Source organism: Cervus elaphus, chromosome 20 (assembly GCF_910594005.1).
Source record: "Cervus elaphus chromosome 20, mCerEla1.1, whole genome shotgun sequence".
Taxonomy (NCBI): domain Eukaryota; kingdom Metazoa; phylum Chordata; class Mammalia; order Artiodactyla; family Cervidae; genus Cervus; species Cervus elaphus.
The window spans coordinates 84983734-85008510 of NC_057834.1; positions in this window are offsets into that span (position 1 = coordinate 84983734).

Below are 24777 nucleotides of genomic sequence, written 5' to 3' on the forward strand. Positions count from 1 at the left end.
CAGGATCAGGTCAATCAAACTAAAAGAAATATTAAAAGAGTTGAGTTTTCAGTTTAAAATAACTCCGAAGGAGTAAACTTTTTCTAAGTGTCTAAGCTTCTCTCCAAAACTGTTCAATAGAGAGAGCTGGAGGCATGGATGCAAAGGGCAGATGTTATATAAATTAGAAAAATATTGGAAACTTGAGGACTTCCCTTTGCTGGTGTATGTTCAAAACTTAGGACAATGCCTGATTTGTTTTAAGTACTTAAGACAGATAGGTTAAATGAATACATGGACAACTGTAAATGCTAAACATGTAAGTAAAGTAATTACAAAGTTACCTTCGAGAAAGAATCCTGCAAAATTTCCTTGATAAACAGGAACATCCCAGAACATATGTTAGTTAGGCTTCCCACTGAGACATTCAAGTTTTATAATCACCAGTTTAGCAGAACAGGATCTCCCAACACATTTAATAAAATCTTTCATATTTTCTATTACTCCCAGAAATTCTTGGATCCTAAGAAGAATTATATCAATCCAATTTTTTTCTTATTTTTACTGTTTATTTTTGGCAGACTTTCAGCTCAGAATGGAACTGGAGTCTTTAAATGCAGGTTTGTCTTTGATCAAAATTATTTGCTGATTTACCTCCTTTATTTAGCTCTGTTTTAATCCAGTGCCTTACAATTTCTTTCAATCTTAAAATAAAGTTGGTTTTTAAAGAGCAAATGATCTAGACAATGGCATGCAATTGAAAATAGTTCATTTCTATCTCAGACATGTGGATCATCAGGCACACAGTATTGCCTAGCAAGTTGTTAGCTCACAACAGTCACCCCTATTGTGTGTTAGTCTTTAATAGTCAGAAGGGCTCAACTGGGCCAGTACTTGAGAAGAACATCTACAAAATTACTTTATGTCAATCATCAGTGAAACATAGGAACAAATACTAAGGAAGAAAAACTAAGGCACTGTTGGACAAAGAAATCATGACCAATGAAGGGCATGACCTTTGTCAGTACAAATCAGGCCGGACAAGCTTAATTGTTGCTTTTTTAGGATTACCAAATTGGTGGATAAACAAAGCAAGTGGAGTTATAACAGCAGGACTTTAAGGAATTGTTTGCTGCAAGAATTATTACTAGCTTAAATTCTTGGGTTATAAGTCCATTGTTGGAGTCTTGTGAAAAGTAATTTACCACAACCACATGAGGTTTAATCTCAGGAATGGAAGCATGATTCAGTATTATAAAATCTATTCATAGAGGATAGCAAGTTGATACATTTAAAGGAAATGATATGTTTGTGTCAAACGTTTCTGAAAAGGAGGCTGAAAATTTCTGCAAGCGTTCTTTATGAAAGCACTAAAAGTAATAGTGGACTATCTTTTGGACATGAAAAGAGTCACTATTGAAGACCAAAAGTCTGTATTTAATGATGAAATCTAAGAATAAGAGAAGATCCTCATTACCATCATTAATTTTGTTTTTATTTGGGGATTTCTGAAAAGCAAAGTTCATGAAATCAAATATTGGTTACAATTATTGGGCAACTATAATCCCCCCAAAATTATGCAAAAGACTATGCATATGACTTAAAATAGGAACATGGAATGTTAGGTCCATGAATCAAGGTAAATAGGAAGTAGTCAAACAGGAGATGGCAAGACCATAAAGAAAGCTGAGTACCGAAGAATTGTTGCTTTTGAACTGTGATGTTGGAGAAGACTCTTGAGAGTCCCTTGGACTGCAAGGAGATCAAACCAGTCAATCCTAAAGGAAATCAATCCTGAATATTCATTGGAAGTTCTGATGCTGAAGCTGAAGCTCCAATACTTTGGCCACCTGGTGTGAAGAGCCCACTCATTAGAAAAGACCCTGATGTTGGGAAAGATTGAAAGCAGGAGGAGAAGGGGGTGACAGAGGATGAGATGATTGGATGGAATCACCAACTCAATGGACATGAGTTTGAGCAAGCTCCAGGAGTTGGTGATGGACAGGGAAGCCTGGCATGCTAGAGTCCATGGGGTTGCAAAGGTTCGGGCACAACTGAGCAACTGAACTAACTAGCTGATGACTTAAAATATAATTATGCTTATTGCAAATCTAAAAATATAATTAAAAGAAAAAATCCCAGTCAAAGCATCAATAAAAGATATCAGTAATGCAAGATACTCATAAAATGCAATCTCTACATCTTATAAAGAAAATTGCAAATATAACTGCAAACTATTTAAGTATAATATATAAAGAAAGTTAAGAACTTTATTGAGATCTTTATGAGAACATGATTCTGGAAAAGAAAGTTGAACCTCATTTATTAAATATGTAATATAATTCCCACACTTATTTGGGAAATGAAAAGGTAAATGAAATAAATTGGAGCTTTTAGGGACATCTAAAAATATTTTCCGACAGCACTCATTTGGAAAGAAGGCAAGACTTTAAAAGTAAATCAAACGATTATTACTACTAACACCACCACTACCACCATGACCACCATTACAGAATGGGTTGTAAACTTCTGATAAGTAAACCTATGATTTTGATATAAAAATAGCTAAATAAAAAATAATAAATAAAAAAAAATAATAAATAGCTCAGAAATAATTGTCATTATTTATAAAAAATGTAATTCATAATAGAAAGTGTTAGTCACTCAGTAATGCCTGACTGTTTGTGACCCCATGGACTGCTGCCCACAAGGCTCCACTGCCCATAGGATTTTCCAGGCAAGGATACTGGAGTGGTTTGCTGTTTTCTTCTCCAGGGAATCTTCCTGACCCAGGGATCAAACCCAGGACTCCTGTACTGCAGGAAGATTCTTCACCAACTGAGCTACCAGGCAAGTCCCCAATGTATAACAAAGGAAGTATAGATCAATACAATGAGGAGGAGAAGCCTTAGTCAAAAGGCATGTAAGATAAAGACTTAAACAGTTTGGAAAAAGCCATTTATTCCTGTGACCCCTCAGGTGTCACAGTGATAAAGACTCCACCTGGGATTCACAGGAGACACAGGAGATGCAGTTTCAATCCCTGGATCAGAAAGATCCCCTGGAGGAGGAAACGGTAGTCCACTCAAGTATTCTTGCCTGGAAAATTCCACAGATAGAGGAGCCTGACGGACTCTAGTCCATGGGGTCACAAAGAGTAAATGCAACTGAGCACGCACACAGCATGCACTTGTATTCGTAACCTCACCCTTTTTTCCAAAATAAGTTCCATGTGAATTAAAATGTGAAAATGATAAAACAAGCACATTATTAAGTTAGAAAAAAATAGACGTAAATAAAGTATATTGTTAGATAGAAGATGAATATGAATTCATAAAAGATTTAAAAAATCATAAAAGCCAATAAATGTAGTTGCATAAATATGAAAAATGCTTATTTCACAAAGAATACCTCACTCTATATTTAACAAAGGGTTAATATCTTTGTAATTAAAAAATATAAGTTCGTAAGTACTGGGCAAAGGACATGAATAGACAATTCACCAAAGAGAAAATAGAACTCGTAAGCAAACATGGGAAAATGTTCACCTCATTTGTAGTCAACGAAATGCAAATTCAACTTAGACTGGGAAAAAAAAGGTTATAATTTGTTTTCATAGCTCAGTCTTCTGAAAAAAGGAGGGAGTAGAAGCAGTTTGAGTCTTGGGATTTCTGTTTGTTAGAGAAGTTATGAAATGTCAATTAGCAGGAGAAAACTGTCACAGTGACCTGACAGAAAACTGCCACCCTGCAGTTTTCTCCCCCCAGTTTTTCTGGGAACAAGTGACTGAGTGGTGGGGGTGTAGAAGATTGGATGGAGAATTCTGGGAAAGATGCTATTATTTTCTTTAGTTAAGTTGAAATTAATTTTAACAGACAGCTAAGTGTGTTATTAACAAATATGAAATATGGCATCATCTTTCATGTATCCCATCATGGTGGCTCAGATGGTGAAGAATCTGCCTGCAATGCCACAGACTCGGGTTCAATCCCTGGGTTGGGAAGATCACCTAGAGAAGGGAATGGCAATGCACTCCAATATCCTTGCTTGGAGAATTCCATAGACAGAGGAGCCTGGTGGGTTACAGTACGTGGGGTCACAAAGAGTCGGACACGACTGAGTGACTAACACTTCAAAGGCCACATCAGCAAAATAGTGAAAAATAAAATAAAATATTGTAGTGGTGTGAACCTGGTATTTCACTATCTAAAATAACATTTATAATATTGTACTATAGTATGTTAACAAGTAGTTAGAGATGGTTAAAAGATTAGAGACTAATCTCAACCATTAAAATACCTAATGTTTAATGAGTACTATGTTTTGAGCATTGCAGGAAGCACTTTACATGGATTCTTTAATTTAATTCTCACAATGATGTATATGTTGCTATTGTTCTTATTACTACCTCACTTTTACATAAGGAGAAATTGGGTTTCAGGGAGGTTAAGAGACTTGTAAATCTTACATTCTAATACACAAGGGAGCTACAATTTGGCCCTGGACATTCTGACAGCAAAATCTGCTCATAATCACTACATTACATATAATGTGAAACACCGTGGCGTGAGATAGTATGCACATTATAATTTTGATTCTAAAAAGTGCATAAAAATTCAAAACATTAAAATGCTGAACGATGTGCTAGGTGGTGGGATAGACAATTCATCATTTTTCTCTTTTTGAAGTAAAAATTAGAGGATGATAGTTGTAAGATATTTTTGAAATGAAAAACATCTGTCAGGCAATTAAAAATATTTACATCCATTTCCACATCATAGAGGTTTGTAGCATGAACAGGAAGCCCTAACGGTCAACATGGACTTAGGATGATTGTAAGTGTAACAAAGTCCCCTTTAGGAATCTCAGAGATTGTGTAGAATCTGAGGATTTTCCAACCTAAATAGCTTCTGGGATAATACCTTTCCTGCTGTCTTAGTGTAAATATATACCAGATAACATCCAGACAATATTAGGATATGATTTTACCAAAATAGGTGCTACTGAAGATTTTGATACTGACAATAACTTGAGCATGAGGAAGGTGGTGATGATAATCTCACCATGTACTGAGCATTTATTACATGCCAGATACTGTGCTGAATGCTTCTCTTGCACGCTAGCTCTCAGTGTAAATTTATGGTATTATTATTATCTGTTTCATATATTTGCTGATTGGTTTTATTCTCTAAGATATTCTGTATCTCTTGGCTCCAGTTTGGTTGCTTTTGATAGATGTAAAGAGTTATGAATTTATCTTCTTGACCAAGAGATGTGCTATCCGTTTTTGGCCATCTCTGCCTGAATGCACTGTGGCTCCAACTCCAATAGTCACAGCTCATATTCAGTCTTGTTATGTCACATGAAGTGGCCAGCTTGTTCGTGGGGTGCTCATCCTCATCTGTCATGTAGGAATAAATAAAGCAAGTCTAATATCAAATCACAGAATATTGGTGGGCTGGGTAATTGATAGGAGATAGTGAAAAGAGAGAATGAGAGGAGAAGAGACAGGTAGGGAGATAGAGCAGGAAGAAGGAAGGAAGGAAAGAGGGAAGGGAGGGAGAAAGGAGGATGGGGAGGGAGGGAGAGAGTGAGGAAGAAAAGGATGTGACTCTTATTAACCAATTATAACATAGGATTCTGTGAAATTACTATAGGTCTAGTCAATTAAAGCAGGCATTTTGGGAGCACAGTAGTGTTTGGTCTGCCTCCACGTAGCAGGCTGGAAAAAATCCCAGAATATCAGGCCACGAGGCAGTTTTTTCTTGGTTGGCAGTGTTCTGCTGTTCTCTTTCTCAGAACTGAAAAAAAAAATGTGAAAAGTGAAAGTTACCCCATAGGCAGCTGGGAAAATGCCTAATGGTTCTCTGGAATAGGTTAGCAATAAACTAGTATGTCCAGCTTTGACTTCACAGTTTTGAATAGAACAAAATGGGATTTTTAAAACTTTGCAAATTGACTTGGGAAGTAAGGTTAAGGATATCTATAATACTCAGCCTAAGAAAAGGAAGAGAGACAGGGCCAATGCCAGGAATGGCAGGGACAATCCACTGAAGAGTGAAAGCTGGTATTTATTGCTGTCTTGGTAATGATCTTGTTGTTGTAGTATAAAATATCAAATTAATTTATTTTACTGAACATAGTGAGCATAAGACCCAATATGAGTCTCTTTGTTCTAATTATCAGTGTGTCAAGGATGTATTCTTGCTTTTAAAAATAGCATCAACGATAGCACTAAAAAAAAAAAAAAAAAAAAGATCATTAAGTCCAAGTGATGAAGCAGAACTGAATTTATCCCTGAGGCCACCACTACATTATGGCATGAATCTAGTGCAAGCCTTCACAGAAGGGGGTGTCCCAAAATTTCATTTACTGAGAGATTGTTTTAAACAGTCAAGGAGTCATCCACGATAGAATGCCGAGCAAATAATGTGACACCATTTCGAGTACTGATATTCTTGCAACATTCCACTTTAACATGCTTTAATCCCAGAGCAAGCGGTAGAATGTTAGAAGCATCTAAAGATGATCATTTTTTCAGTTTGTAAGCAGTATCATGTTCTTTCCATTGCTATTAATGTGTTTCTAGAAACACAAATGTTCAACTGATAGTTGTTGCTGCAGTAATAGCTCATTTATAGTTTCTTAATTGATAAAAATTCTCTTCTTTTTATACACATATATTATTATAAATGATCAGTTATTTCTGCTGTTTGTTATCTTAAATACCGTTGAATAAAATTCAAGGCCTTTCATAATTTGGACTTGGTTCACCACTAGCTTCATCTTTTGTCCTTTCAATGGTAATATCTGATCATTTATCTTCTAGCAAGCCCTTACTCATCCTTTCATTTTGAGCTTGAATGATACCTGCTATGTAAAAACTTCCTTGATTCCCCAGCCACACTTAAGTGGTCTATGTTGCTGCTTTGTATATACTTGTAAAAACAGATATCAAACTCAATATGCTCACAGGTACTCAGATCTCAATTGACTACAAGCCTCCTGAGGACAGAGATGATATCTTGTTATCTTTGTGGGCTGGGGAACTAGCATTATACCTTGAATGAAACCTTGATGATAACTGACCTCATATGGAAGTCCTTAAACAGACAGATTATACCTGGTGGGCATGGTTTTCCACCCACCTCTGCTCTCAAGTGAAGGCTGACTGGAAGAATGCTATTCTCCACTCAGGAAGGGGGAGGCCAAGGATGGGTCTTCAAGTCTTCAGTATTCTCTCATCTCATCTTTCTGACTAGAGACCAATGAAATTGGTGCTGACAAATCAGGAAATGCCTGAAGTAGCTGTTGCTGTAGTGGAATTCTAAATATATCCCAGAACCCTAAGTGGGTATGTAAGTCAGTATGTATGTAAGCTGCTGCTGCTAAGTCACTTCAGTCGTGTCCGACTCTGTGCGACCCCATAGACGGCAGCCCACCAGGCTCCCCCATCCCTGGGATTCTCCAGGCAAGAACACTGGAGTGGTTGCCATTTCCTTCTCCAATGCATGAAACTGAAAAATGAAAGTGAAGTCACTCAGCTGTGTCCGACTCTTAGCGATCCCATGGACCACAGCCTACCAGGCTCCTCCATCCTTGAGATTTTCCAGGCAAGAGTACTGGAGTGGGGTGCTATTGCCTTCTCTGGTATGTAAGCTAGAGTAGGCAATTACTGCCACAGCTGGGACCTGTACATGTGTGAATTGCATGCCAGGATCCCCAGGTTTAGTTGGGCAGGTTTGTCCTAGTCATTTCATGAGCATCCTAGCAAAGTAACTTTGCATTTTATGGGGCTAAACATTTTTACCCAACCCACTGTGTTATGTCGGGGCTTTATTGTGTACTTTAATAAGTGTTTCTGAATTAAGAACTGGATTAAGGGATGGAATTAAGTACTCTGAATAGGTTTAATTAATCTCAGTATCTTAAAGAATGGACCTATCACTATACTTTCTTTAATACTTTCTCTCTCCATATGTGATACAATATGTATATTATACATGTCTACTTATGTTTGTGACTATAGTTATTTGCATGTATATTCATGTATGTTCAAAGGTGGTCACAAAATACTGTTGACTACTGTTGAACCTTTCTCATTCAAGGTTTTATTGAATCTGGGGTTTATGAGATTAATCTTTGAATCTACTATATTTTCACATTCTCACATTTATTGAGTATAATCTGTGCTTCAGTTTATGGCTTCAGATTGTCTGGATCTGGCCAGATTCACATTCCATTTCCCTCCCCAACCCCACCCCCAGTTTTGAATCTTCTATAATTTTGATTGCTCACCCTGCATGTCATCATCCAAACTCTTGATGACAATAAGCATTTGAATTTAAGTAATGAGGTGCCACATCTGCAAAGTGAGTGAAGTGAAGTGAAGTGAAAGTCACTTAGTCGTGTCCGACTCTTTGCGATCCCATGGACTATACAGTCCATGGAATTCTCCAGGCCAGGATACTGGAGTCGGTAGCCTTTTCCTTCTCCAGGGGATCTTCCCAACCCAGGTATTGAACCCAGGTCTCCTGCAATGCGGGCAGATTCCTTACTGAGTTATCAGGGATTGCCTTACCACTACAATCATCTTCCAGGCTGATATCAGTATGTTATTCATCTAGGTCTTTTATTAATTCATCTAATTTCTTGGACACATAGCTTATCTTTGTCAATATTGTACAGCCTATTGTGTGTCCCTGATGTACTAAGTAAAAAACAAAAAAGAAAAAGAAAAAATGCTGTAGTTAGTCTTTGTTCTTCATGAAACCCTGGGATTCTCCTGATTACTGCTTCCCTTCCAACATTTCCATGGCCTATCCCTTTGAGAATATGTTTGGAATCTTATCAAAAATGTATGTGTAGCTCATTTGTCTGTCTCTGAGGAAACTGAAGACTAAATCATTGTTTGATATTTGCAGTCATAGACTTTCAGCTCTCTGTATGGTCTTGCCCCCCAGCTCATTTTACATAGGATTTTCAGGGGCCTACATTGAGAAGTGTGATAAAGAGCTATTTATTCTCTCCTTCTTGAAAAAATAAATAAGGTACAATTATTTATTCATTTAGTCAATGATTTTAGTATTTATTGAGCATTTTCTAAAAGGTTCTGTTCCAAGGTAAGAGTCAGTTTCTACTACTTAGGTATTTACCAGGTACTGAATAGGATTCTTGTTGTCATTTAGTCACAAAGTTGTGTCTGACTCTTTCGCAACTCCATGGACTGTAGCCCACCAGGCCTTTCTGTCCATGGGATTTCCCAGGCAAGAAAAGCAGAGTGGGTTGCCATTTCCTTCTCCAGGGGATCTCCCCACCCAGAGATTGAACATGCATTGGCAGGTGGGTTCTTTACCACTGATCCATCAGAGAAGCTCATTGAATGGGACTGTTGTTTAGTTGCTCAGTCATGTCCAACTCTTTGTGACCCCATGGACTGCAGCACATCAGGCTTCCCTGTCTTTCACCATCTCCTAGAGCTTGCTCAAAATCATGTCCATCGAGTCAGTTATGCCATCCAACCATCTTATCTTCTGTTATCCCCTTCTCCTCCTGCCTTCAATCTTTCCCAGCATTAGGGTCTTTTCCAAGGAGTCAGTTCTTCACATCAGGTGGTCAAAGTGTTGGAGCTTTAGCTTTGGCATCAGTCCTTCCAGTGAATATTCAGGGTTGATTTCCTTTAGAATTGACTGTTTTGATCTTCTTGTTGTCCAAGGGACTCTCAAGAGTCTTCTGTAGTACCATAGTCCAAAGGCTTCAATTCTTCAGCACTCAGCCCTTTTTATTGTCCAGCTCTCACATGACTACTGGGAAAACCATAGCTTTGACTATACTGACCTTTGTAATAGGATAAGTAAGTAAGTAAGTGAAGTTGCTCAGTCGTGTCCAACTCTTTGTTGCCCCGTGAACTGTAACCTGCCAGGCTCCTCCATCCATGGGATTCTTCAGGCAAGAATACTGGAGTGGGTTGCCATTTCCTTCTCCATTGTAATAGGATAGTAGTTCTCAAAGTTTGAGCCCCAAATTAGCAGCAACAATATCAACTGGAAATTGTTAGAAAGGTAAATTTGGGGCTACACCTCAGACTTACAGAATCAGTAAGTCTTGTATGTAAAGAAATCACTATAGTATTATACTATCTTTGTTTTCAACATTTTTCTGGACAATAGAGGAGTAACTAACCAAATTAATATGGAAGTACATCATAAATCTGTGTGCCTTAGTCATGTGTATAGGTGGACAGGAAAAGTTTGGTTTCAAGGTTCCCTGGTAGAAAGAAAACTTCTCTTTACTTGCCTGTTGAAGTTGTTTTTTTTTTTTTTTGAAGTTGTTATTTTAACAGAGGGAAAAATTTATTACTAAACCATCAGAAGATTTGCTACCACTAAAATGTCTTTGAAATGAGATGGGGTAAAAATTAATCATAAGCATAGGAAGCCATAGGCTGATATGGCAACATACTGCAGCTTACTGAAATTAAATGATAGTCAGTTAGCAACAGATACACTTTCCAGGTTGTGCAGGTACGTGCAAATGGTGGCAAGTAGGGTACCAATGAGAAAAGAAAACCTGATTTCATTGATGCTTCTTCCTTGCATTCACCCTCTCTGAGCTTCTTACATAAGGTGAGTCTTTGACCTTGCCCAACACCTTTTTATTTTATGGAGACTTGGATACAAGCTTTATGATGCACTAACATTCTTTGAATAATTTTTGAAGAATTTTTCTCACTTTTTATTCTTAACTGAGTTTGACTTTATTCATCTTTTTTCTCAAATGATCCATTAATTGAAGTATTGCTGTAATGGATTCTCAGGGTTTTTTTTTTTTCTTTCTTTTTGATTGATTGATGCTGAGTGTGTAAGGTCTTACTGACATTGCAGATTTAAGGATGACCTATCATTTTACATGAACAACTGGCAGGTTGTTTGTTTTATGTTGGTGTGTTGTTGAAGATCTTTATGCTGTGGCTTACTACTGGGGGAAAAGAGGCTTCAGTGTTCTAGGCCTCCTATGCTGACCCTTCTTACATGACTGTCCTTCAGCTGTACCTACAACAGATCTTCATTCCAGCACTTATTCCATTGATTATCTGTTTATGTATCTGTAACCTCCGTTGGTATTCGAGCATCCTGGGTTTTCTGTCCATTTCTATGTACCCAGCAATTAATGCAATGCTTGAGAGATGATTTGTTCCTTAAGTATTTATTAAATAAATGCAAAAATGGTTGGATGATGAAGTGCATGATTTTTCTTGTTCAAAATCATGTCATGCTTCCTGAAAAATAGTCGCTGTATTTACTAGTAAGCAATTTTACTTAGAAGCTATCATGGAGATTTAAGGCTATAACTGTACATTCTATTTCAGGTTACTTCTTGTTTTTGATAGAACATTTCATTTATGAAGAACAAAAGTGATTAATAATGGAATATATATTCTCTGTGCTAAATGCTTTACATTTATTCTCTCACTTTATGTTAAAAAAACAAGTGTTTGTAAGTGAAAATATTGGTAAACATGCTTAATATTTTTGACAGAAATATTAGTTTGGGAAATCCAGGTGTCATTCCACAAACTCATCCTTTTCATTTATACTTTTCCTTTACAATTGTCCTAATCACCATCTTTTAATTGTCTTTCTCCAGCCCAGCTCTCATTTATTTTTATGCCTTATGTTATTTCAACCTACCTTGGTATATAAAAATAGAATTTGAGGAAATAGTTACCCCAATTACACAGAATACTAAAGTTTTAGCCCTGTGACTATGGTCCAAACAAGCATAAAAGAGAAAGGTAGTTGACTCTAGTTTCCTGATTCATTTAATGAATCTGTGGGTGGTGGAAACCCTAAAGATGCTGCTTTTCTACTCAAGACAGATGAAGTACAGAAAATGAAAATTTATTCTACTTTTTGGTAACATCTGCCTCACTTGGCTACATATGGCCCAGAATAGATAGATTTTTAAAAGCAATTTATTAGCATACTGAAAATTCCCGTTAAAGACTAGACTAGAAAACTCACTAAGTCACACACTATATTAAAAACTGTCCTCATGAGACTTCAGAGGATAGGGCTGATACATTTTTTCTCATCTCTAATATCAATGACTCTATTATACTTAATGTAACTTAATTCTTTTGGTGTCTCCACGTGAAAATTTATTACATAAAGTCATTTTTTTTCCCTTTAAAACACAAAGGGGCAAAATCATATTTGATAAGGGATGAGCTGATTTTAAGTGCTATAGGATGTTCCTCAAAGGATTGGAAACATTTAAAATTTCTGAAGTAGACTCCCCTAAGCATTCTAAGATAAATTTTAACTGTCTTCAGAGCTTAATACCTGAAAAATTTTAAATGGGGAGCATTTTCCGAGAATAAAATATACAAATATCTTTAGGATGCCTCTATTTAGCTGAAAAAATAATGAGAATATAATAATTTTCATGTAGAAACAATAGCAATTAAGTTTCTTTTATATACAATATGGTTTTAATGAATCACCTTATTCAAAATTTTTTCTCAGATAAAACAGACAAAAACATTACCTCAGATAAAATTAGAATTATTTTCTGTTAACAATAAGCATTGTACTATTTTGTGAAAGGCAAAAAGAAAAAAAAAATCCCTCCAGGAATGATTTAATAGTTTTGTATTTTATAAAGTTTTATATCATTTCTTTAAAATTCTGGGTCAATGCCAAGGTTCAATTTCTACTATACTAGTTGTATTCCATAAAAAGGTAAAAATCAATTAAAGTCATATATTCTAGAAAAGCATCTAAATGTATGGAAACATTATTAAGTCAAAGCCTTTTTTGTTTTTTCTGGCAGTTCTCCTCCAAATTGTGTCCAAACCACTTTGCTTCACTATAGAATAAAGGAAGCTGTATGTTTTCTTTTCTTGGCAGGTGAAGGTAGAACTAATACAGGGAGGAACTTTTTTGGTAGTGTATGGGGCACTACGGAAACTGGCTAACTGATGACATCACCCTGTAAAGAAGAAACTCTCAAGGCTATTTCACTGACTCTGGAAATCAGTACAAGCTGCTATCCGATTTGCAATACCTCAGAACCAAAAAGCTTAGTGATAATAAAAAATTAATAAATAAAAAAATATCTAGTCCTGATACCAAAGGTAGTCTAGTGCTTCCTGTAAGATTATACAAGCTTCATGAAAATTAATGGTCAAGTTCAATGATGCTTTGTTTTATATGACTTGTTTTTTTGCTATGCCTTTTCTGGGCCAAAGAGTGTTTTTTTCCCGTGTCCATAGGAAATATAATTTGGTTTAGTCTAGCTTTACTTTGCTCATGGAAAAAAAAAAGTATACATGCCCTTTCAAATGAGCCAATCACTTCAGAATAAGGTCATCCATTCATTCAGCTAAAGCAAGATTGCTTTTAGAAGCAGAACAATAGCCCTGTATAGAGACGCTTGCATTTTGCCAGAAGTAGACTATATTTGAATGCTTTGTGCAAAATCCTTTAACCTTAATTCAAACAAAAAATAACCCTGGAAATGTTGCATTGTGCCTAGTGGCTACTAGCCTTAGACAGCTAATGTGTATGTGTGTATTTATACACACAAATATATGTATTTTTAGGTATATGTAAAGGTATATGTATACATGTATATATACACATAATGCATGGGAGCTTCCCCTACAGCTCAGTGCCAAAGAAACTGCCTTCAATACAGGAGACACAGGAGACACAGTTTCAATCCCTGGGTCAGAAAAATCCCCAGAAAATGGAAGTAGCAACTCACTCCATCTTCTTGCTGGGATAATCCCATGGACAGAGAAGCCTGGTGGGTTACAGTCCATGGGACGGCAAAGAGGAGGACACAACTGAGTGACTGAGGATGCAAATACCCAGTATGTATACACACATTTTTTGTATCTCTGATGTGTCTAGTTTGACAGAAAAATAAACATGCCTTTCTATCACCATATTTAGCTGTATGCAATTAAATATACTGTAGCATTTGCTTAAAGGGGAAAACTTAGGAATTTTCTATTCAGGAACTTTCCTTTGGTGAGTCCTTAGAGTATTGTTTCAAGGAAAAATTATAGCCCAAATTGCAAATGTATTAATGATAATTTTAGTTCTGTTGCCAAATATTTTCTTTATTGAATCTTCAAACATAAACTTGTGAGGAAACTGTCTCCATTTATTCTTTTTTCTCTACATGTATTGCTATGTTTCTCTGTGTCTGTCTCTCTTTCACAAATACACACGCACATTCCTACAAGATTAATTTTCTTCCATTACTCCTTTTCACTTTATTCAGAGCAAAGGCCAACCATTTGTTTAATAGATATATGTATATGCATATACGTGTGTATATATATATATATATAATATATGATATAATAAGGGAAATATATGAATCTGATTTTCTTAGAGGAAGGACATTTATCTTGTAGGATATTTTATAATAATAGAGAAAGTTTTGTAAAAGAGATATGCCTAGAGAAGAATAGAAAAGTAAGCATGAGCTGCTCAAGATGGGCATGTGGAGATATCAGTAAGTACATATCATGTGTAGGGAAGTAAATCCAGTGGGAGAAAGGGATGCAAAATAATGGTTGATGGGAAAGTGGAAGCATAGAGGTGGTGAACAGACTGTCAGCCGTTCAGTATTACAGGAATGTAAAATATGAAGAAAAGCCATTAAAGACAGATGTTGAAATCATTAGGGATTGAATGGTAAAGGTCTTTGTATGCCATTGCTGTAACTTCGGCTTTATTTATACATGACAGAGAGTCATTAAATGGTATTAAACAATGGATTGACATCTCCAGGTGTACACGTAGATCAGTCTCTCCAGCAGATGTATGGTGAAGAAGGAAAAAGGGACAAGGAGAAATATTAAAGCCTTAACTATTGGCAATTAAGGTGAAGATAGCTAAACTTAAGAGATATTAAGGACACAAAACTATTCAGATTTGGTAAATCATTAGATGGAGGAAAGGAAAGACCAATTAAAAATTATTACCTGGTTACAGTCTTGTATATAGAAACTGATGACACCAAAATAAGAGATATATGAGGAAGAATGGGGCTGGGCAAGAAGAGTTGCCAGACATTTGAATTTGACTGAAAGATAATCAGTTGACATTATATGGCCCTACAACTCAGGAGAAAGTTACTGGTAGGAGAATGCATAGATCATAGGCATTCAGAGAGTTATTAGGTTCATCTCAGGAAAACATGTAACACAGAAAGAGAGTAGAGCTTACAGATGAACTACTTGGGGGAAAAAAACAACACATAAAGGTTCATAAAAGGAGAGGAGGGATAGAAATAATCAAAGAAGTAGAAGGATGCAGAGAGACTTATTTGATAAAATGCAATGGACTTCGATGATGGCTCAGTTGATAAAGAATCTTCCTGCAATGCAGGAGACCTGGGTTCTATCCCTGGCTTGGGAAGATCCCCTGGAGAAGGAAATGGCTACCTACTCTAGTATTCTGGCCTGGAGAATTACACGGACTCTTCCATAGGGTGGCAAAGAGTCAGACACGACTGAACTACTTTCCCTTTCACTCTAATGTGTGGGAGGCTTTGAAGAATTATAGATTTGAAAAGAACTAAATTTTATTGAAGACTTTAACAATAAAAAAAGACTTTAACAATATACATAAAGTTAAACTTTAAATATATTAAGTCATTTTTATATTATTTTATCTTAAAGGAAGATTAGTCAAATCGGTAGCACAAGTGTGAAATTCAGGTTAATACAAAATATTTTTATATTAAATCAAAGGCTAGAGACTTTAATAGATTGATAGAGAAATATCTTCTTGGTGTGTATTAAAGAGTATGTGACCCTGGGCTAGTGAAAAAGATAATAACATCAACAGTTAAGCAAGAAAATTGGTAGAAAACATAATATGTGTATAAAATAAGTCTTGCATTTAATTTTACTATCTTTTTCTCTGGTGACAGTGGTTTTGTAAGATTTTGGCATATTCCTGTAAACATTTGTTCCCTGAAACTGCTTCTTTGAATAAATGTGATTTTAAAAAGAACAGATCTTGCAGATTAGATTTACTATTTGTCTGGAGCCATACTTATCATGTCCAGGTGAATTTCTTTTTTAAAAAAATGTATTTATTTTAGTTGGAGGCTAATTACTTTACAAGATTGTAGTGGTTTTTGAATTTCCTAGTAAAGAACTTATGAGGAGATGAGGGTGTTTGAGATTCTTTCTGGCTGCATGACTTACTCTTAAATATGACTGTAGTAATCTGTTCATTTGTTATTCAAAACCTGGGAAACATGGGAAGTTTATGATGACTAAAAGAGACAGCCTCTAAAGATTTCCATAGATATTTTCAAAAGGAAGGTGTGAAAATATCTGTTGAAAAGCAAAATACAATCCTTATTCAAAAGAGAAGGAAATTCACTGGAGTTGTAGAGAATAGAAAGAAACTATGATTCAAGAACCTAGGGCGAGTCACTTTAATATACACTAATAGACACATTTAACCTTTAAAACCATTCTTTAAGATAGCTCACTCCATTTGCCAATAAAGAAACCAAACCTGGAAAATCAGGTAATATGTTGAAAATTAGATAGTTTAGTCAGAAACGTCATTCAAAGCTAAATGACCCAAAGTCAATGATATGGCTTGAAATCAAACAGATTTCAAGTAAGGTTGAATAAGTGCGAAAGTTGAATCAAGGCAGTAAAATGTAGATGCTGTAACCAGGCTGTGCACATTGTGGTCATCAAATGAAGATTTTCCATTATTATCCCCAACCAATATTACCAGATAATTCAGTGCCATGAAGAGATGTGTTTTATGTCACAAAGCTGGATTCTCTCACTTCCTTTGATTCAAGAAAGAAGAAAAAACATTTAATTTTCTTTAGTCTTGATAGAAACAAACGTAACAGAAGTGGAGATAATCATGATACAAAGAGGAAGGGTAGCATCTATAACTAATTGCTTTTATCCAGTTTGAAGGAGACTGTAAGCCATTTACTATAGGTAAACAGAAGTACAAATAAATATAGCACTCATAAATTCCATTAATTACTTTTCCTATACAAGTTAACAACTTTTTTCCTCCTCTGCTGTCCATGTCACCAGTCCTGGCTTTAGCTGCCACCTTGGTTCAGTTTGACTTACGGTCTAAACCACCACTGTTTCTTCCAACTCATGATTTGCTCCCTCTCTTCTGGCTTGACCCTGTTTAACTGACCACACACAAATGGACTCTTTGCTCAAATTTTGTACCCATCTTGGTAGAATGTTTCAGTGGGAAACCCAGTTAGTTTTGGTCCAGTGTAATTTCCACCAGAGTGCCAACCTCAGGTGAATCAACTGCAAGGTAGAATGGAGAAAGAAATAGAAGCAAATAAATGCAGGGAATAATGGGTTATCTCGATTCAAGTCTTAGGTGAGTCATAGATTTGAAATATTTATTACTAGTGTTCTATTGCTCTGGACTCCAGAGGTCATGAAAAATTCCGGGGACTGATTAAAAAAGTACTGTTTAGAATTTTGCAGTTTTTACAGATTGTTTCACTCCTCTTTTCTCACAGTAATAAAGATAATAAAAGGTATATTTTTAATTTTTTGAGCACTCAATTGTTTTACTGCATTTTATGTTAAGAAAGATTAGGTTTGAACAGTAAAGTTAAATATCCACATTTGCCAATTTAATCATCCTACACTTGGGTTCATCACATTAAAAATGATCAATTTTCTCTCTTTAGAATCTTTTGTATCTTTACCTTTTTGTCCACTTAGTAAGCTTATTTTTAGTTTCAGATAGACCTATGAAGAGCTACATTTGGAAAATGGGAATAGGCCAAAATATAAATGATGAGCTTCCACTCTAGGTTAAATAAAAGAAGGCACAATCCTGGACCAAGGCAAAACCACAAAAAAATAAAAATAAAAAATTTCAAGGCTCTTTCTTCCTTTGTCTTACAGTCTGATTTTCTGTTGACTTTCGAGTGAGAGGAAAAAGAGAACTGAAATAATAGTTGATTTAGAACAAAAACAGAAAAATAAGCAAAAGCATAGTAGAGATAAGTGCTGAGGAGTGGCTTATATTCTCTATAGACACGGAATGTAAAGATTATTCACTATCACAAAGAAACTAAGTACGTCAATAACATTAAATGCTCTTAGAAAAGTCATTGTGATGCAGTTTAACTGAATGTGTAACTTCATATTAGAAATAGGAATGCATTAATTAAGCAGACACTTATACAAGAGCCTTAAGAAAATACCATAGTATAAGTATTTGTAGGCTTCCACTATTAGACTTTTGTTTCCTCGGTACAATATATAGACATTAATATATATATCTTCCAATATGTATTTCAAAAAAATCTCTTAACTTGGCAAGTAAGAAAGTTACCTCTCTGAATTGGGAAAAATAAAACACAACACTTCTACAATTGTTGCTATATAGAGATAACATTTAAGTGATTTGATTGGTTAGCCGTATACTGGACAACTTTTGTCATTTTTTTTGACCAAATGAACCAATGATTTAGGTTTAGGTTAAGATAGCTTTGTGGTCTCTCTTCTGACTGCGCTTAAGTGAGAGTTCTACATAGTTGGTAGTCCTGCATTCTGCCTAGAGGGAGGGTAATTCTGCCCTAGAACACATTTTTTTTTTTTAATTGTCAAACTTTATGGAAAATTGGTTATGTATAGACATCTCTAGAGAAAAAAATATTCAGCTGGATTATCATAGGATTGACTCATTACTAGCCTAATTTGAATAATGACTGTGTTACTCTTTAGCATGCTTGACTACTGTAAAGGGATTATTGAAATGTCACAGAAAGGTTCTTATTTCTAAGATTAAATTGAAGTTTCCTACTCTTGACATTTATGATTGTCAGGAATACTACACAGCACTAAATTTTGTCTTTTTATGTAATATATTTTTCAAGTCAATATTACATCCAGATACTTAAATGACTTAGTATATTTTGGCTTAATAAATCTTTAGCAATATGTAAGTGCACATAGCAAGTATGTAAAAGCTGAAAAGTGAAGGAAAATGCACTATAGTGAACAAAATAAAGTGATATATATGTGTATTTGGAATAATCTAACAGGAAAAGTGGTGGAGAGGTCCTTTAGGTTAATAATCCCCAAACATAGCAGGGTTACAATGATTAAAAAGTAGGAAACAACCTGTATATTTAAGATGTTAGGATAGATTAAATAAAACTGGTATATCCACTTGAAGAAATTGAGTACTTGAGTACTCAGTCACAAAGCCATGTCCAACTCTTTGTGACCCCATGGACTGTTGCACACCAGGCTCCTCTGTTCATGGAATTTTCCAGGCAAGAATGCTGGAGTGGGTTGCCATTTCCTCCTCCAGGGGATCTACTGGACCCAGGGATTGAACCTGTGTCTGCTGCATCACCTGCCTTGTCAGTTGGCTTCTTTACCATTGAGTCACCTGGGAAGCCCATACTGACTAATTTGAAAAGATACTTTTAGTAACATGGAAAAGGTTATATATTTAAATATGTTATAAGGAAATATAATAAAATATTAGCCATATGTGATCTTTCTCTTCTTTTAGTTAAAAAATAGTAGGGACAAATATAAAGAATATAAATTCCATGAAGATAGGCACTTTTTAATCTTTACTGATTGCTATTCTAAGCCTTGGAAAAATGAGATGTGTGTGTGTGTATATATATATATGTGTGTGTGTGTGTGTGTGTGTGTATATATATATATATATATATATATATATATATATATAAATAAGTTCCCATTTTTAAAAATTTACAAGATAAATTTGAAGACCCCTATTTTCTCATCTTGTGGAGAAGTTAGTGAAATGATGGTAGGACAATATAATCTCATCTAATGACTAAAACTTGGTTGCACCTGACTCTAAGCTTTTTGATAATCAAGAAAAAAATTAAAAATACAACTGCAAAAGTTATAAGATTATCCTTGAACATAACGAAAATAATTATTTCAGAAAAGCAAAGATTTATTCAGTTCTTAGTTTAGAAAAATATTCTCACGTGGCACTTCATAGAGAGAGGGAACACAAAGTGATATAATGAAAAATATCATGCTGAAAAATGTTTCCTATATTAAATGTCGTTAAAACTTCTGTATTGTTTTACTATAGGAAGGCTTAATGAAAACTTAGGACGCCATACCAAAGTACTTTGAGAAAGCAATCCTGTGAAGGGCCTAAAGAGTGGTATTTAATGTTTAGCTTTTTGGGCTATCTCAATCCAGACACAATGTCTATTAAAGCTTGAAGGAAGAATAGACTCTACATCACTAACTAGACATAAACCAGAAGGACATGAGCTTTCCAGGAATGGAGAACAGTAGTAATAGGGAATCTGGTTTGTGAACTTTAGTAGAGCAGGGGATTACTGTAGGGAAAGCAGGAAAAAGTTCTAAGGTTAAGTAGAGGTCTTCATGGTGTTGTCTCTTAATAAATGTTGTTTGAGAGCAGAAAAATCCTTAATTGCTTTGCATTCATTCCAATACCTTGCATATAATGGATGGTTAATAAGTATTGAATGCATAAAAAAAAATCAGGGGAAAGAAAGTATTTATACCTTTTGGAAATCTAAAGGAAATTTCTGTTAAATATTTCACTCTCAGATGCCTGAAGTAGAAAGTCAGATTGACAGGGCAGATTGCTCATTTTTCTTACTAAGAAAGTAGAAATTAATATATATTTATCTACTCATTCAACAAACACTTATTGTCTTTAATGTTCCAGTCTTTTTGTGATACAGTGCTTTATAGCATAGAGTCTTTGTCCTTAGGGAGCACATACCCACAAACTTCTTCAAGGGTTTGGGCCACTCTGTATAGAATCAACAAAGTGTGGGGCAAAAACTGTGATATGGTTTGCAATTTTTAAGTACTGAAAATAAACCAAAAGAGCTAGCAGAGCCATCTTTTCTCAGCAAGAATGTAGTCCAAACTCCAATCAGGGTAAGCTTGAGTATTACTGAGAGACTACTTTTGTAAAAAGCACATTAGAGGATCCCAAATGGCGTTATAATATTTGCACTCAGCAGCCTCCAAAATGGCAGCTTAGAGACTTTGAAATCAATGGAGCTCCACTCAGAGGGAACAATATATACTGCGAAAATGTAGCCCAGTGCATCATCTAATGAATGATCCCCCCCCAGAATAAAGATGCATTTGAGTTTTCATTGTGGCTTGCTGTTTTTCTTTCCAATTTCTTTTCTATCTTTTTTTAAATACAACTAAAAAGAAAGCAAGATAATGCAACTAACATTGCTCAAAAGTGCAAAATTAGGTTTTTTTTAAAGTTTATCTTGCCATTTGCATTCCTGTTTTATCCATAGATTTACTATTCAATTCTTTCTATGTAGATATTGGGTAAGTAAACTTTATCCTCAGGGTGCATTAAAAAGTTTTTGGAGTGCTTTGGGCAAAATATTTTTTCCTTATATCACATCTAGATTGAAGAGTGAATATGAATGATAAGGGATGTTGATTTGCTTTATTGGACACACTAGCTGTGTATTTTCTCTTTTCTCTTCATTTGTTCCTTTGTTTCTTCCTTCTTTTCTTTCTTCCTTTTAATAAATATTATGGATCACTTTCCCAGGTATGAGAAATATAGTCATAAAAAAGATAGATATGTTTTCTGTTCTTATGAAATTTACATTTTTCTTGGAATAGTGTGTTTACAAAATATAATAAGAATAATGTAGAAAGTAAAACTAGACAAAATTATAAATAATGATTTGGATGAGCAAGATACTATATTATATTTGTGGTTGGGAAAGTCTCTGTTGATGAGATAACGCTAAAACTGACAACTACATGACACCAGAGAAGAAAACAGTCAAAGATCCAAGGGCAGAGAGTTCTAAGCACAGGAAACAGCTGGCTCAAAGGCCCTGTTTGGCTTGCTCAAGGAATTAAAAGAAAAAAAAAACAAAACTATTGTGAGTGAAGCTAATAACTCTAAAGGAAAGCATGAAAGGAGGGAATGTGGGGGAACTAGTCAAAGGATAGATAATACAGAGTCTTAGCGGTCTTGTTGAATGTCAAGATTTCATTCAAATAGCAGTTAGAGAGCTTTTAAGTTATGACACCATTTGATCATTACTATAACATAATAACCTGGAGGCTGTGTGGGAAAAGACTTGTATCTACTGTAGTCGTGAGGGATGGCTGCAAAGATAAAGTCTGAATAAAGTTTTGAGGTAGCGCTGAGATTTGTTGCCAGATTGGCTGTTGGAAGGATGAGGGAAACAGAGGAATCTCATATGACTTATTTTTGGCCTCTTAGTGAGTATGGAAGACTAGGAGAGAAACAGGTTGGGAGTAAGGGGATTTGTGGGTAAATGTAAGTTCACCTTAGTATGTTCAGTTTGAGATTCCTATTAGATATTTAGGTAGAGATGATAGGTATGCAGTTGGATATATAATGCTGGTGCTCAGGAGCAAGATAAATGCTAACAATAAAACCTTAATGATAAGCCCCTCATAAGGATGAGGCTAATCCTTCCTCCCATACACAGCTTGGGGTGGTGATATACTTGCAGTCTTAGAGGGACTCAGCCACACACATAACCACGTATCCACTCTTCCCCAAACTCCCCTCTCACCCAGGCTGCCACATAACATTGAGCAGAGTTCCTATGCTATACAGCAGTTTCTTATTGGTTATCCATTTTAAATACAGCAGTGTGAGCACATCAATCCTAAGTTCCCTAACTATCCCTTCCCCATGTCCTTTCTTCCTGGCAACTGCAAGTTCATTCTCTAGTCTGTGAGTCTGTTAAATACAACATTTGAAAGCCTACATATTTGCTGTTTGTAGTCAAGAAAGTATCTATGCTTCAGGACGATCTGGCTTCCATTTGTACATGTCAACATCCCCCTGCCCTCACCTTCCAGTTTGTTCTTCATCTTTTTGGGAGAACCAAAGGCCACTGAACATCAGGACTTAAGTACACTATTTTGCTTTCTTTGAATTCCTTTCTCTCTTCTTGCACCATCATCCTCTTCCTTTAATTAATTCCTGCCCATTTCTCAGATTTCAGCTCAAGCATCACTTCTTCAGGCGGCTTTTCTTGATCCAACTGAGCAGATCTCCTTTTTATCATTTGATTCTTTTGTGTTTCACTCATTTAAATTTCTAATTATATACTTGTGCAGTCGCTTGGTTAATATTTTGCTTTTGTTGTTTTAGTTGTTAAGTCATTTCTGACTCTTTTATGACCCCATAGACTGTAGCCCACCAGACTCCTCTGTCCATGGGATTTCTCTGGCAAGAATACTGGAGTGGGTTGCCATTTCCTTCACCAGGGGATCTTCCTGAATCAGGAATTTAACCTGCATTTCTTGCATTGGCAGGTGGATTTTTTTTTACCACTGAGCCATCAAAAAAGCCTGGTTAATATCTTACTTTCCATTATAATTTACACAGGTCTGTTTTGCTCATGATTAATTAGAGACAAAGGCAACAGTAGGTGCTTAATAGAAATCAAGTACCCTCATGACTCTTAAAGTGACAAGAATTATGGAATTTCCAAATACAGGAAAAATACAAGGTGACTTTATTTAGGCTGCTTTTTTAAACTCTTAATTGGAATGAATAAAACTATCAATGACATTTTCACCAAAAATAAACTTTCATGTATACCGCATCTTTGAAGAAATGAGCACAAAGCAGCATTCTACTGCACACGTACCTGTTTTAAAAGTGGGATTATTCAGAGATTCAGACTGAATTTAATACAACAAAAGCCTAAGACATCATTAACTTTCATAAAATCTAGATTCAATGCTTGTACTTTACCCTAGCACACATGGCATGCAATGGCATCCTTGACTTAGTCATCAAAGCACATTCATTTCAAGGGAGGAGAGGTCACCACTTTCTCTCACTGTATCTTATTCATATGATGTGGGAAAAATATTCTCATACCTGCTTATGAAAAATCTGTATTTTCCCACATTGCCTTGGAAATTCACTCTGTCACACAGTTTTAAAAGTGTAAAGTTTACCCTGTTTCCATAAATTACCTTTTGTGATTGTTATTTTTTTAATTATGTTGACAAGGGAATTAGACATCTAATTTCCACACTTGGGGGCTTCATTCTTCTAAGTATAAATGGCTAATATTAAGTACCTTTTAGCCTAATATGTATAATAACTTATAGGAAAATGATTTTTTCCCAGCATTTGTTAATTTACCTTATTATTACCCCATATTTCTATAATATTTTAATGTTTATCAAGCACTTTCCTTTATTTGATTTTCACAAGAGCATTCTGAGCTATCCAGTGATTAATACCCTCATTTTGTAAATGAATGAATTAAGGCTTAAGGAGTTTAAATAACTTCAGAGACATAATAGTTTAGTGAAAAGAGTGTGTATATTAGAGTTAGGAGAACTGAGTTAATCCATGGATTTTATTAGTTACTGACTATAGGAACTTAGGCAAATGATCATTAACCTCCTGAACTCTCATCCTCAACCACTTCCTCCCTCCCTGCTTCATTTATTCCATCTGTAAAATCATGGTGGTGGTGTTTATTTCATACCATTGTTTTACAGGGGGCTTCCTTGGTGGCTCAGTGGTAAAGAGTCTGTCTGCAATGCAGGAGACCTCGGTTTGATCCCTGGGTTGGGAAGATGCCCTGAAGGAGGGCATGACAACCCACTCTAGTACTTCTGCCTAGAGAATTCCATGGACAGAGGAGCCTGGCAGGCTGCAGTCCATAGGGTCCCACAGAGTCAGATAGTGACCAAGCAGCAGCAGC